Source organism: Macaca thibetana, chromosome 11 (genome assembly GCF_024542745.1).
Source record: "Macaca thibetana thibetana isolate TM-01 chromosome 11, ASM2454274v1, whole genome shotgun sequence".
In the NCBI taxonomy this organism is placed as follows: domain Eukaryota; kingdom Metazoa; phylum Chordata; class Mammalia; order Primates; family Cercopithecidae; genus Macaca; species Macaca thibetana.
The window spans coordinates 7,789,566-7,802,567 of NC_065588.1; the positions used below are offsets into that span (position 1 = coordinate 7,789,566).

Sequence of the window (13,002 nt, forward strand, 5' to 3'; positions counted from 1 at the left end):
AACCAAACACCAAATGTTCTCACTCATAGGTGGGAGTAGAACAATGAGAACACAAGGACATGTGGAGGTGAACATCACACACTGGGGCCTGTCTGTGGAGTGGGGGCCTATGGGAGGGGTAACATTAGGAGAAATACCTAATGTAGGTGATGGGTTGATAGGTGCAGCAAACCACCATGGCATGTGTATACCTATGTAATAAAACCACACGTTCGCACACATACCGTAGAACTTAAAGTACAATAATAATAATAATAAAAAAGAACAAATTGCAATTTATAGAAAAAGAAGTTAAATATTTAGGATACCTGATTAGTGAAGGAAAGTGGAAAATAAACCCAGAAAGAATATCAGGAATAGTGGTTCTGCCTTTGTCTAAAACAAAGAGAGAGCTCCAAAATATGTTAGGTTTAACTGGCTACTGTAGGTGCAGGCCCTCATGACATCCCCAATCCTAGCCCTCCTATTTTTAGTGAAACCAGTCCATCTGTTTGTAATGGTAGACCAGGGTGTGGTCCTTGGGGTGCTCACTCAAACCTGGGGAGGGAAGAGGCAATCTGTTGTTTTTGTCCCCAGGCTTCTTGATTCTGACTCTCAAGGGTGGCCCTAATGTGTGCAAGCAGTACCTGTCACAGCCCCACTGGCAGAGGAAAGTCGAAAGCTAATCTTTGGTGGGGCCCTAATAGTGAGCACCCCACATCAGGTCAGGAATATATTAAATCAAAAATCTAGGAGATGGTTAATGGATTCTCATATTCTAAAATATGAAGTCATATTACTAGAAAAAGATGATTTGGTTGTAACAACAGATACTTGACTGAATCCAGCCAGTTTCCTATGGGAAGGAGAGGAGAACAAAGAGGCATGAGACCATAACTGCTTAGACATCATAGAATGCCAAACCAAAGTTAGACCAGACCTTAGAGAAGCTCCACTACATGATGGGATTAGGTTGTTTGTGGATAGGTCATCCCAAGTGACAGATGGCAAGATATATAATAGTTATGCTGTCATTGATGGAAATGAATACTCCCTATGTGAGGAAGGTAGATTACCTAATGGCTGGTTGGCCCAAACCTGTGAATTATATGCTCTTAACTAGGCCCTAAAGCTCCTTGAAGGCCAAGAAGGCACTGTATATACTGACTCTAAATATGCCTTTGGGATGGTACACACTTTTGGAGAAAATCTATACAGAGCAGGGCTTAAGAAATAGCAAGGGAAAGGAACAGATACATGGGAAACTAGTCAGCAGGTCTTAAAGAGACTTCTGCTTTCAGCAGAGATAGCCATAGTTCATTTAAGTGGCCATGAGAAAGGGAACGCTATGGAAGCTGTAGGGAACAGGCTTGCTGATTAAGCTGCCAAACAAGCCTCTCTGCAGGAAGAAATTAGGCTATTTAACCTAATTCCAGACATCCTGAAGTTAATACTAAGGTCCCAATTCACTAGAGAAGAGAAAGAGAAACTAGGCAAGATAGGGGCCACTCAGACTGAAAATGGAAGGTGGGTACTTCCTGATGGGAAAGAAATGATAAGTAAACCCCAGATGAGAGAACTAATGTCTATGTTACACAAACGGAGTCACTGGGGACCCCAGGCTCTGTGTGATGTAATGCTTAAGAATTATGGATGTATAGAGATTTACACCCTCACTAAACAACTATGTAGAAGCTGTGTAACTTGTCAAAGAATAAACAAAAAGGTGATTAGAAAACAGGCCTTTGGAGGAAGACCTCCTGGACTAAGACCATTTCAGAGCATTCAAGTAGATTTCACAGAAATGTCCAAGGTAGGAAGACTAAAGTATTTGTTGGTGATCATAGATCACCTTTCCAGCTGGGTGGAAGCCTTTCCCTTTCTGACAGCCACTGCTTGGAATGTGGTAAAAATAATATTAGAACAGAGTTTACCTAGATTTGGCCTGGTGGAAAATACTGATTTGGACAATAGAAACCACTTTACCTCAAGGATGCTAAGGGGAATTATGGAAGGTTTACACATTAGATGGGATTATCACACCCCTTGGCATCTCCCTTCCTCTGGAAAGGTAGAGGGAATGAATCAAACTCTCAAAAAGCATATTACCAAACTAATCTTAGAAACGAAAATGCCTTGGAGCAAATATCTCCCAATAGCACTCCTTAGGATTAGGACAGCCCCAAGAAAATACTTGGGATTGTCTCCCTATGAGTTATTATATGGGTTCCCTTGTTTGGACAGAGCTACAGATCTTCCTACTAGGGAAACCAGGGACCAATTCTTAAGGAATTATATACTGGCCATACTCTCCATCCTGTCATCCCTTAGGTTAAAAGGACTTCTGACTGAAACTCCACCTCTTGAGTTCATGACTCACCACTCCCAGGCTGGTGACACAGTGCTAATTAAGACTTGAAAAAAAGACAAGATCCACCCAAGTTGGGAGAGTCCCTATCAAGTGCTCCTGACCATGAAAACAGATATGCAAACAGCTGAACAAAAGTGGACTCACTTTACTCAAGTCAAGGAACTGGTAAAAACAAACAAACTAACAAAAAACAGAAGGGAGATTAAAAAAAAAAAAAATGGGAGGCAGGGCAGGGTGACTCATACATGTAATCTCAGCACTTTGGTAGGCCGAGGTGGGTGGATCACTTGAGGTCAGGAGTTTGAGACCAGCCTGGCCAACATGGTGAAACCCTGTCTCTATTGAAAATATAAAAATTAGCCGGCATGGTGGTGTATGCCTATAATTTCAGCTATTCAGGAGGCTGAGGTAGAAGAATCACTTGAACCTGGGAGGTGAAGTTTGCAGGGAGCCAAGATCACACCACTGCACTCCAGCCTGAACAACAGAGCAAGGCCCCACTTAAAAAAAAAAAAAAAAGAAGAAGAAGAAGAAAAGAAAACCAATGCAAAGTGCATGGGTCACCCAAGGAAACCTTAAAGTTAACTCTGAGAAAAACCTAAAAAGAAAACATGAGCTGACCTTATCTCTGGAAGTCAATATGGCTGGGATGGGTTACTATACAAAGAGCAGAAGGTCAAAATGGAAATTGGCAGGGGACCCCTCCATACCCAATCAGGTTAGTGGTTAATGTGACCAAGACAGTAGCACCCCACACTATAAGATTTGATGCCTGCCAGGTTTTATCTCATGGGAATTTAGAAAACCAGAGACAGCTCTTGCAGGTGGATAAATATATTTGTTCTGAACAAGATATAGCTTATGACAGGGCATCACCCTGCCCCAGCTGGAATGATGTATGATGGACTACCAAATTTCATGGTTGGACAATAAACATGAGGTGGGTAACACTGAGCTGGAGACCCTTGAAGAATAAACTACATCTGTCCAAGGGCTCCCCACCAAATAACTGCTGGAATATAGAATGAAATCCTACACTTATCACCATTGACAATCCAGCCATTCTAGACCAAGAACCAAACGTACTGTCTCGAGTATATGGTTAGGGGCAGACATCACAAGAAAAGACGCCATAGGGTGATTTGTTCTCAAACTGATCGAGAACTTGACCAACCCCATTTGCCTGGGACTACTCCAACCCCAGACCCTAACAAACACTTTAATCCCCCAAATAATTACCCTAAAAGAGTAGAAATAATTGAAGTAAAGGATTCCTTAGAAACCTAAGAATTTGAGACTTGTAAGAAAATCTAAGCAAATCTTAGAAATTGAGACAGAGAACAGAGATGTGAATGCCTGGGTCAAATGGCTCAAATTTTTGGTATAGACACTCAACAAGAGCATCTACTACACGTGTGCTGTGGGAAGACCTCAGGCACAGGTGTTTCTGTTTCCCCTAGCCTGGGATATTGATCCTGAAGAAATGTGTTGCATGTTGGCTCCTGTGGGGAAAAGAAAGAGAGATCAGCCTGTTACTGTGTCTATATAGAAAGAAGTAGACATAAGAGACTCCATTTTGTTCTGTATTTGAGATGCTGTTAATCTGTGACCCTACCCCCAACCTTGTCCTTGCAAGAGACATGTGCTGTGGTGACTCAAGGTTTAATGGATTTTGGGCTGTGCAGGACGTGTCTTTGTTAAACAAGTGCCTGAAGGCAGCTTGCTGGTTAAAAATCCTGCCCGTCCCTGGGCAATGGAACACCTCGGTGTAAAACCCGATTGTATGCTCTGTTTACTGAGATAGGAGAAAACCACCTTATGACATAAGGTGAGACTTGCTGGTGGGACTTGCTGGCGGGACTTGCTGGCCGTAATGCTGCTAAGAGGTTTATGGAGATGTTTGCATATGCGTATCAAGGCACAGCATTTTCCTTTGAACTTATTCATGTCACAGAGATCTTTATCCATATGTCTTACTGCTAATTTTCTCCCTAAAATGATCCTATTGTCCTGCCACTCCCTTATCTTTAAGATGGTAAAGATAATTATCAATAAATACTGAGGGAACTCAGAGACCGGTGTGGCTGGTGTGGCGTGGGTCCTCTGTATGCTGAGCGCCGGTCCCCTGGGCCCACTTTTTCTTTATACTTTGTCTCTGTGTCTCATTTCTTTTCTCAAGTCTCTCGTTCCACCTAACGAGAAACGCCCACAGGTGTGGAGGGGTAGGCTCCATACCAGGACAAGAATGCATGGGGAAATGAGGTTCATAGGAGTCTGTCATTGATCTTTCCGACATTGTGGAGATCAGATTCCAGAGCAATCCTCTCCTTCTCTATAGGGAATATCAACCACTCCTCTTGCCTCTTTAGGCAGGGGCAGAGTTCATTAAGCCTGTAGGAGAACTCTTGACTTGTACCCACATCCTAAACATCACTGGTAAGTCAGGCAATGGCAATTACTCAGCTCTTACATACCCTGGGCTGATGTCTGATGGTATTATGGGAACAGGAACCTTGGTAACCTGTTACCATCTAATTGGACCAGGACTGGGGCTTTAGTTCAGTTGGCCATTCCCTTCACCCTGGCATTCCATAAAATACCTGAAAATACACAAGGCCATTGAAACTAGAGAGACTTGACAATTCTTTTTTTCTCATAAAAATATTATATTTTTCAGAAGAAATATTACATATAATACATTGAAAATCACTCATTGCTTTTTCTTCTTTTTTCCATGAATGTGTAGGTGTCTGAGTCTCTTGTATTTCTTCTTTTATACAAGATATGAGCTGTTTGAAAACTATTTCATTATCTTTATCATCATCATCCATTTCAGCCACTTCAAATTTTTGTCTCTCCAAAAATGTTGGTGTAAAAACTGGTATGGGGCCCTGGCTATCCACAGTCTTCTCAGAAGTGTCAAGAATGCCTAAAACCTTTCTCTTCTTTCATAAAACCTGACCTTTTGTAGATGTCTGATGATTAGTTTTTAAAATACTTTATGTTTTCTGTAAAACCAAAGAAGGAAAATCATAATCAATTCCTTTTTAGTTCATTTCTTCCTGAGTAATCTTTCTTTCTTTTTAAATCATTCCTCCATCCGTAGCTTTTGTGTTAGTGTCCAATTCTGATTATACCATTTCACTGATGGATATGATGGCTGCTTAAATGGAACATTCCAGTCTTTAAAGATTTCTTTTTTTTTTTTTTTTTTTTTTTTTGAGGCGGAGTCTCGCTCTGTCGCCCAGGCTGGAGTGCAGTGGCGCGATCTCGGCTCACTGCAAGCTCCGCCTCCCGGGTTCCCGCCATTCTCCTGCCTCAGCCTCCCGAGTAGCTGGGACTACAGGCGCCGCCACCACGCCTGGCTAATTTTTTTGTATTTTTAGTGGAGACGGGGTTTCATTGTGTTAGCCAGGATGGTCTCGATCTCCTGACCTCGTGATCCGCCCGTCTCGGCCTCTCAAAGTGCTGGGATTACAGGCTTGAGCCACCGCGCCCAGCCTAAAGATTTCTTTATGTACTTTTTCAGGTGGCATATAATGACACTCCACGAGTCTTTCACCAAACAGGTAGTTGTTCATTGTTTCAGCAACCATCTTGGCAACATCCTCAAACTCAAACTTCACAGATGCAGAGCCTTTGCTATTTCCAGTCCTTTTACTTCTGAACAGTCTGAACCATGTAACAGTGCCAAACTGGGAGAAATACGAAAAGATCTGGGTTTCATTAAGTGGGTGGCACACAAAGACGACTGCAGGAGTAAGTTGTTCTTGTTCTTTTTGCTGGGTTGTGCGCTTGCGAACCTGTACCACCTCCTTCTGAAACTCGACATCTTCCTGTGGGTTAAGTGACAGGATTGGCCCAGCTGGGACAGAAAATGCTGCCATGCCAAAAGTGGCCATCACTAAATCCATGAGGCACTCCTGGAAATGTCAGGTTCTCAGCTCCCTGACAAATTTTTCTTATCATAATATATATGTTGACTTAATAGGAGTCCCTAGAGGAGGTGCTTAATGAATTTAAGGCCTGAAATCAAACAGCTGCTGGGTTTCAGTCAACACTCTTCTCATGATCAACTATTAATAAAAATGTAGATTGGATTAATTCTATTTATTATTATCAACAGAGATTCATCAATTATACTTGGGACATCCTCAAAGGGGTGGCTAGCCAGTTACATGCCACCGGCTGAATGGCCTGGGAAAAGAGGCTTGAACTAGACATGATACTAGCAGATAAAGGGGGCATTATGTGGTATGCTGGGTGGGAAATGTATTTTCATTCCCAAGAATACTGCCCCAGATTGAACTATCGCAAAAGCATTACAAGGACTGAAAACTCTTGCCAACTGGAAGAAAATGCTGGAATTGATGATCGATTTACTGGTTGGCTAGAAGGTTGGTTTGGGAAATGGAAAGGTGTGGTAGCTTCAGTTCTTACATCTCTAATAATTGTAGCAGGGGCATTAACAGCAGTGGGATGCTACATTATCCCTTGTTTAAGGGGACTAGCACAAAGGTTAATTGGAACAGCTATTAACAAACAAATGCCCATGACCTATCAGCAAAATAACTTACTGTTGTTAGACACTTAACCAGACTATGAAAAAGAAAGTAAAGTAGTCCTAAAATGATTTGAGGACCAAAGGACCTAAAGATTAAAGTAAAAATAAGACCAAAAGATAAGAAAGAAGAAAGAAGGAAGGAAGAAGGAGAGAAAGAGAGACAGAGAAAGAGAAGAAAAGAAAAGGGAACTTGTAAGAAAACATTTTAACGGTCCATTTTCAAGGCATGATAGATCTAAGTACTCGCAGTCAGCCTGTAGATGTGACAAACTGCACTGCTTATGCATGAAGGAAGTCATAATAAGCAAACAGAAGGTAGAGGAAGGTTAGCCCATAAAAGGGAATAAAGTTTTGTTATTCGGAAATCAAAACTTAAGCAAGGAAGGGGACCAGGGTATGACCCTATAAGGAGATAGTGAAACTTAGGTGACATCTGGGAAGATTGTAACCCAATAGTACTCGACTAATGAGGAACTGGGGGAAGGACTTGTGTGCTAGGAAATAAATTGCCTGCTGTAACTGCCCTGGGTGTGCCTGCCTACCAGATACCTGATCTTGCAAGACTGCTATTAAAAGTTTCACTCCCACCTGGTGCAGTGGCTCATGCCTGTAATCCCAGCACTTTGGGAGGCCAAGGTGGGCAGATCACTTGAGGTCAGGAGTTCAAGACCAGCCTGGCCAATATGGTGAAACCTCATGTCTACTAAAAATACCCAAAAATTAGCCAGATATTGTGGCATGTGCCTGTAATCCCAACTACTCAGGAGGTTGAGGCAGGAGAATTGCTTAAACCCAGGAGGTGGAGGCTGCAGTGAGCCAAGGTCATACCACTGCACTCCAGCCTTGGCAACAGAGCAAGACTCCATCTTAAAAAATAAAAAGTCTCACTTCCACTGTTCATGTCTCTTCTTTGGGTTTGGATGGGTGAATGTGTTTCTCACAAGAGCAAATAGACAATGTTCAGAATGGGAGAAGATATCTGCAAACTCTGTCTGACAAAGACATGACATCCAGAAAACAGGGAACTTAAATCAACAAGCCAAAAACAATCCCATTAAAAAACAGGCAAAGGTCTTCTCCCTCCTCTCACTTGTCCTCCTCTCCCCGTTGCCACCACAGTGGTGGCTGCCAGGTATGGTGTCCATGGGCTGGTTGGTTTGTCTCTCACCATTTGTGTCTGTGCCATTGAATTGACTGCCCTGGCTGAGCTGGATCAAACCGCCCTGGCTGAGTTTGGTGACCTGCCTGCACCCCTGGCAGTCCGACAGTGGGGAACGGAGTGGCCAGTGCCAGTGAAGAAGATCTGGCCACAGCCTTCTTGGCACAGCAGGAGAGTGAAATTGCAGGCATCAAGAATGGCCAGGCATGGTGGCTCACACCTGAAATTCCAGCACTTCGGGAGGCCGAGGCAGGTGGATCACCTGAGGCCAGGAGTTTGAGAACAGCCTGGCCAACATGGTGAAACCCCGTCTCTACTAAAAATACAAAAGAAAAATTAGCTGGGTGAGGTGGTGGGTGCCTATAATCCCTGCTACTCAGGAGGCTGAGGCAGAAGAATTGCTTGAACCTGGGAGGTGGAGGCTGCCGTGAGCCAAGATCATGCAACGGCACTCCAGCCTGGGCAACAAGAGTAAAATTCTGTCTCAAAAAAAGAAAAAGAAAAAGAATGACGAGGCCAGCCAGATACAGTGGCTCATGCCTGTAATCCCAGCACTTTGTGAGGCCAAGGTGGGCAGATCACCTGAGGTCAGGAGTTCAAGACTAGCCTGGCCAAAATGGTGAAACCCCGTCTCTGCTAAAAATACACAAAAAAATTAGCTGGATGTAGTGGAGCACTCCTGTATTCCCAGCTACTTAGGAGGCTGAGAAAGGAGAATCACTTGAACACAGGTGGCAGAGATTGCAGTAAGCTGAGACCGTGCCATTGCACTCCAGCCTGGGTAACAAGAGCAAAAGTTTGTCTCAAAAAAAAAAAAAAAGAATGACGAGGACTTCACCATCCTGGACGGTGGTGCCCCCAGGCCCCAGCCACATGGCAAGCTGCCTGGGGGTCCAGATGCTCGATGGAGTAATGAATGGCAAATACTACCAGGAAAGTAATGATCCAACAGACAGTTGTGCAGTATTTCACAAGTGGATAGATTGCAGTCAGAGCCTGAAAGTATCCATAAACGGAGAGAAAAGCAAACGGAACACTTGGAAGCCCTTGATGCCAATTCTCAGGAGCACGAAGCAGAGTGGAAAGAAAAGGCAATAAAGAAGTTAGAGGTGTGATATGCAAGATAGGAGGAGCAGCTACAGAAAATGAAAACAAACAGGGCAGCAGAAGAAGCCTTTGTAAATGACATTAACCAGTTGTTCCCAGGCACTGAGTAGGAATGTGTGGCCTGTCTGTGTAACTTTAACCTCAAGTCCAGAAAGCAGGCCAAAGACATCTCACACAGGCACTCAGTCCTCATCTCCCTCAAGCAGGCCCTGCTGGTGCACTGAGGAGCCACCCTGTGGATACACTACATCTGCAAGATCTTAATCCAAATCAGCGAAGCTCTTCATAGTCATTGGATTAATTATGTTGAGTTCTTTTGGACCAAATCTTTTTGTCTTTAGAGCTGATCATTGTTCATGATTGCATGTTTTCTTCAACTGTGTTCTACCCGGCATTCCGAGAGTAGGGGGAGTAGGAAGAAGAAGGGAGGGAAGTATCTCAACAGTAGCCTCAACCTGTGCTTTTGTGCATTATTTTGAGAATAAATTTCTGTTTCAAACTATTTTAAAAAAAACAAAACAGGCAAAGGATGTGACACTTCCCAAAAGAAATCATACAAGTGACCAACAAACCTATTAAAAATACTCAGCATCGGCCAGGCGCGGTGGCTCAAGCCTGTAATCCCAGCACTTTGGGAGGCTGAGACGGGTGGATCACGAGGTCAGGAGATCAAGACCATCCTGGCGAACACCGTGAAACCCCGTCTCTACTAAACAATACAAAAAACTAGCCGGGCGAGGTGGCGGGCGCCTGTAGTCCCAGCTACTCGGGAGACTGAGGCAGGAGAATGGCGTAAACCTGGGAGGCGGAGCTTGCAGCGAGCTGAGATCCGGCCACTGCACTCCAGCCCGGGCTACAGAGCAAGACTCCGCCTCAAAAAAAAAAAAAAAATACTCAGCATCATTAATTTTCAGATAAATGCAAATCAAAACCACAATAGATACTATCACATGAGTCAGAATGGTCATTATTAAAAGGTCAATAACCAACAGATGCTGGTGGCATTGTGGAGAAAGGGAATGCTTATGCACTGCTGGTGGGAATGTAAATTCATCCACTCTGGAAAGCAGTCTGGAGATTTCTCAAAAAACTTAAAACAGAGCTACCATGTGACTCAGCAATCCTGTTACTGTATATATACTCACACCATCCTGGCTAACACGGTGAAGCCCCATCTCCACTAAACATACAAAAAAATTAGCTGGGCATGGTGACGGGTGCCTGTAGTCCCAGCTACGCAGGAGGCTGAGGCAGGAGAATGGCGTGAACCTGGGAGGCGGAGCTTGCAGTGAGCTGAGATTGCGCCACTGCACTCCAGCCTGGATGACAGAGTGAGACTCCACCTCAAAAAAAAAAAAAAAAAAAATATATATATATATATATATATATATATATATAATTTTACCAAAAAGACACATGCGCTGGTATATTCATCCCTGTGCTATTCACAGTAGTAAAGACAAAGAATCAACTCAGGTGCTCATCAATGGTAGTCAACGACAGATTAAATAAAGAAAGTGTAGTACATTGCTTTGCTGGCGCATGTGCTTGTGGGCAGAACTTGCCTCCACTTCCCTGTCAGTTTCTATGTGGGCATGCACCCTGACATGCCACAGCTGCCAGCATGAGTACACTGCACACCTTCAACACCCTGCTGTGCCGCTGTTACCATTGGAAAACAGCATTCACAGGCACAGAAACCACCAGAATTGCACCCACCAGCACCATTCCCCCATGCCAACACTGCCACTGGCAGAAAACTACCGAGGGAGACCAGCAGACCTGTCCCCAACTCAGTGGCAGATGCTGCCCATGTTAATGTGCATACAGAGGATGTACACAAGCCCATGCCAACCAGTGCTCTGCCAACACTACTGCCAGTGCAAATGTGTGCGTGGGCACCAGTGGGGTCCCCTACCCCCCATGCCATACAGCCACCACCAAAGCTGTGACTGCCTGTACAGTGACTGGCATATCTGCACCCACCAGCACCCTACTACAGCTGATGAGCATGCAGCCTACTGCACTGCTGCTGTTGCTGGCATATGCAAGTGAGGATGAATCCCACTGCCACCATGCTACAAAGTGCTGTAGCTGGTACCATCCATCACAGTGTTGTGACCAGTGGTCCAGGAACAAATTGGTCCCTCCAATATAGCAGGCTTCTAACATTCGGGAGCTACAAAAGAAAGCAAGGGGTTGATACCAGCTGCTCAGAGTTAGAGCACCACAGTCCAGTCCAGAAGTCCTGAGCTGAGCCTTGGACCCCTAAAATCTTCCAGAAACAAAGCCAGTTGCCTGAACCCACCTTATATCACAATCAAATCCCCAAGGACATAAAAAGAATAAAAGAAAAAAAAACCTACCCAAAAGTTAGCAACTTCAAAGTTTGAAGGAACATCAGGCAACAAAGATGAGAAAGAACCAGTGCAAGAACTATGGCAACTCAAAAAACCAGAGTGTCTTCTTACTTCCGAATGACCACACTAGTTTCACAGCAATGGTTCCTAACCAGACTAAGATGGCTGAAGTGACAGACATAGAATTCAAAATATGGATAAAAATGAAGATTATTAATATACATGAGAAAGTAAAAATCCAATCCAAGAAATCTAAGGATTACAGAGCAATATAGGAGAAAATAGATGAAATGGCCATTGAAAAAAAGAACTAAAATTATCTGAGAGAGCTGAAAAATACTCCACAAATATTTCATGATGTAATCATAAGTATCAACAGCAGAATTGACAAAGTTAAAAAAATAATTTCAGAGCTTGAAGACTGGCTCTCTGAAATAAGTCAGAGAAAAATAAAGAAAAACAATAAAGAAGAATGAACAAAAACCTCTGAGAAATACAGGCTTATGTAAAGAGACCCAGTGTATGACTCATTGGTGTGCCTGAGAGACAGAAAGAGAAACTAAGCAACTTGAAAAACATATTTCAGGATATTGTCCATGAAAATTTTTGCCAACTCACTAGAAAGGCCAACATTCAAATTCAGGAAGTGCAGGGACAGGGAAGCCATGCAAAATACTACACAAGAAAATCATTCCCAAGACACATAGTCATCAGATTTTCCAAGGACAAAATGAAAGAAAAACGTTAAAGGCAGCTAGAGAGAAGGGACATTTCACCTACAAAGAGAACCCCATCAGGCAAATAGCAGACATTTCAACAGAAATCCTACAAGCTAGAAGAGATTAGAGCCTATATTCAGCATTTTTAAAGAAAAAAAATTTAACCAAGAATTTCATATTCAGCCAAAGTTTTACAAACAAAGGAGCAATAGGATCCTTTTCAGACAAGCAAATGCTAACAGAAACTGTTACCACCAGACCTACCTTACAACGGTTTCCCAAGAAAGTGCTAAATATGGAAAGGAAAGACTGTTGTTACCAGCCAGTACCCCCCAAAAAACTCCAAAATTTAAGCACGTATACCAGTGACACTATAAAGCAGGCACACAAACAAGCCTGCATCATTACCAGCTAACAACATGATGACAGGATCAAATCCACACATATGAGAGCTAACCTTGAATGTAAACAGGCTAAATGCCCCAATTTAAAGGCACAGAGTGGCAAGTTAGATAAAGAGGCAAAACCCAATTGTATGCTCTCTTCAAGAGACCCATGTCACATGCAATGACACCTATAGGCCCAGAGTAAAGGGATAGAGAAAAATCTATTAAGCAAATGGAAAATGGAAAATAGGAGTTGCTATTCTAATTTCACACAAAACAGACTTTAAACTAACAATGATCTGAAAAGACACAGAAGAGAATTAAATAATGGTAAAGGTCTCAATTCAACAAGAAGAC

At 43.2% G+C, this 13,002-nt stretch overlaps 2 pseudogenes; one reads left to right on the forward strand and one right to left on the reverse strand.

Annotated features, from left to right (window-relative positions):
- Positions 1 to 344: 344 nt before the first annotated feature.
- Positions 345 to 6,945, reverse strand: LOC126931398 (MKI67 FHA domain-interacting nucleolar phosphoprotein-like; annotated as a pseudogene).
- Positions 6,946 to 8,800: 1,855 nt separating this feature from the next.
- Positions 8,801 to 9,709, forward strand: LOC126931391 (clathrin light chain A-like; annotated as a pseudogene).
- Positions 9,710 to 13,002: the final 3,293 nt, after the last annotated feature.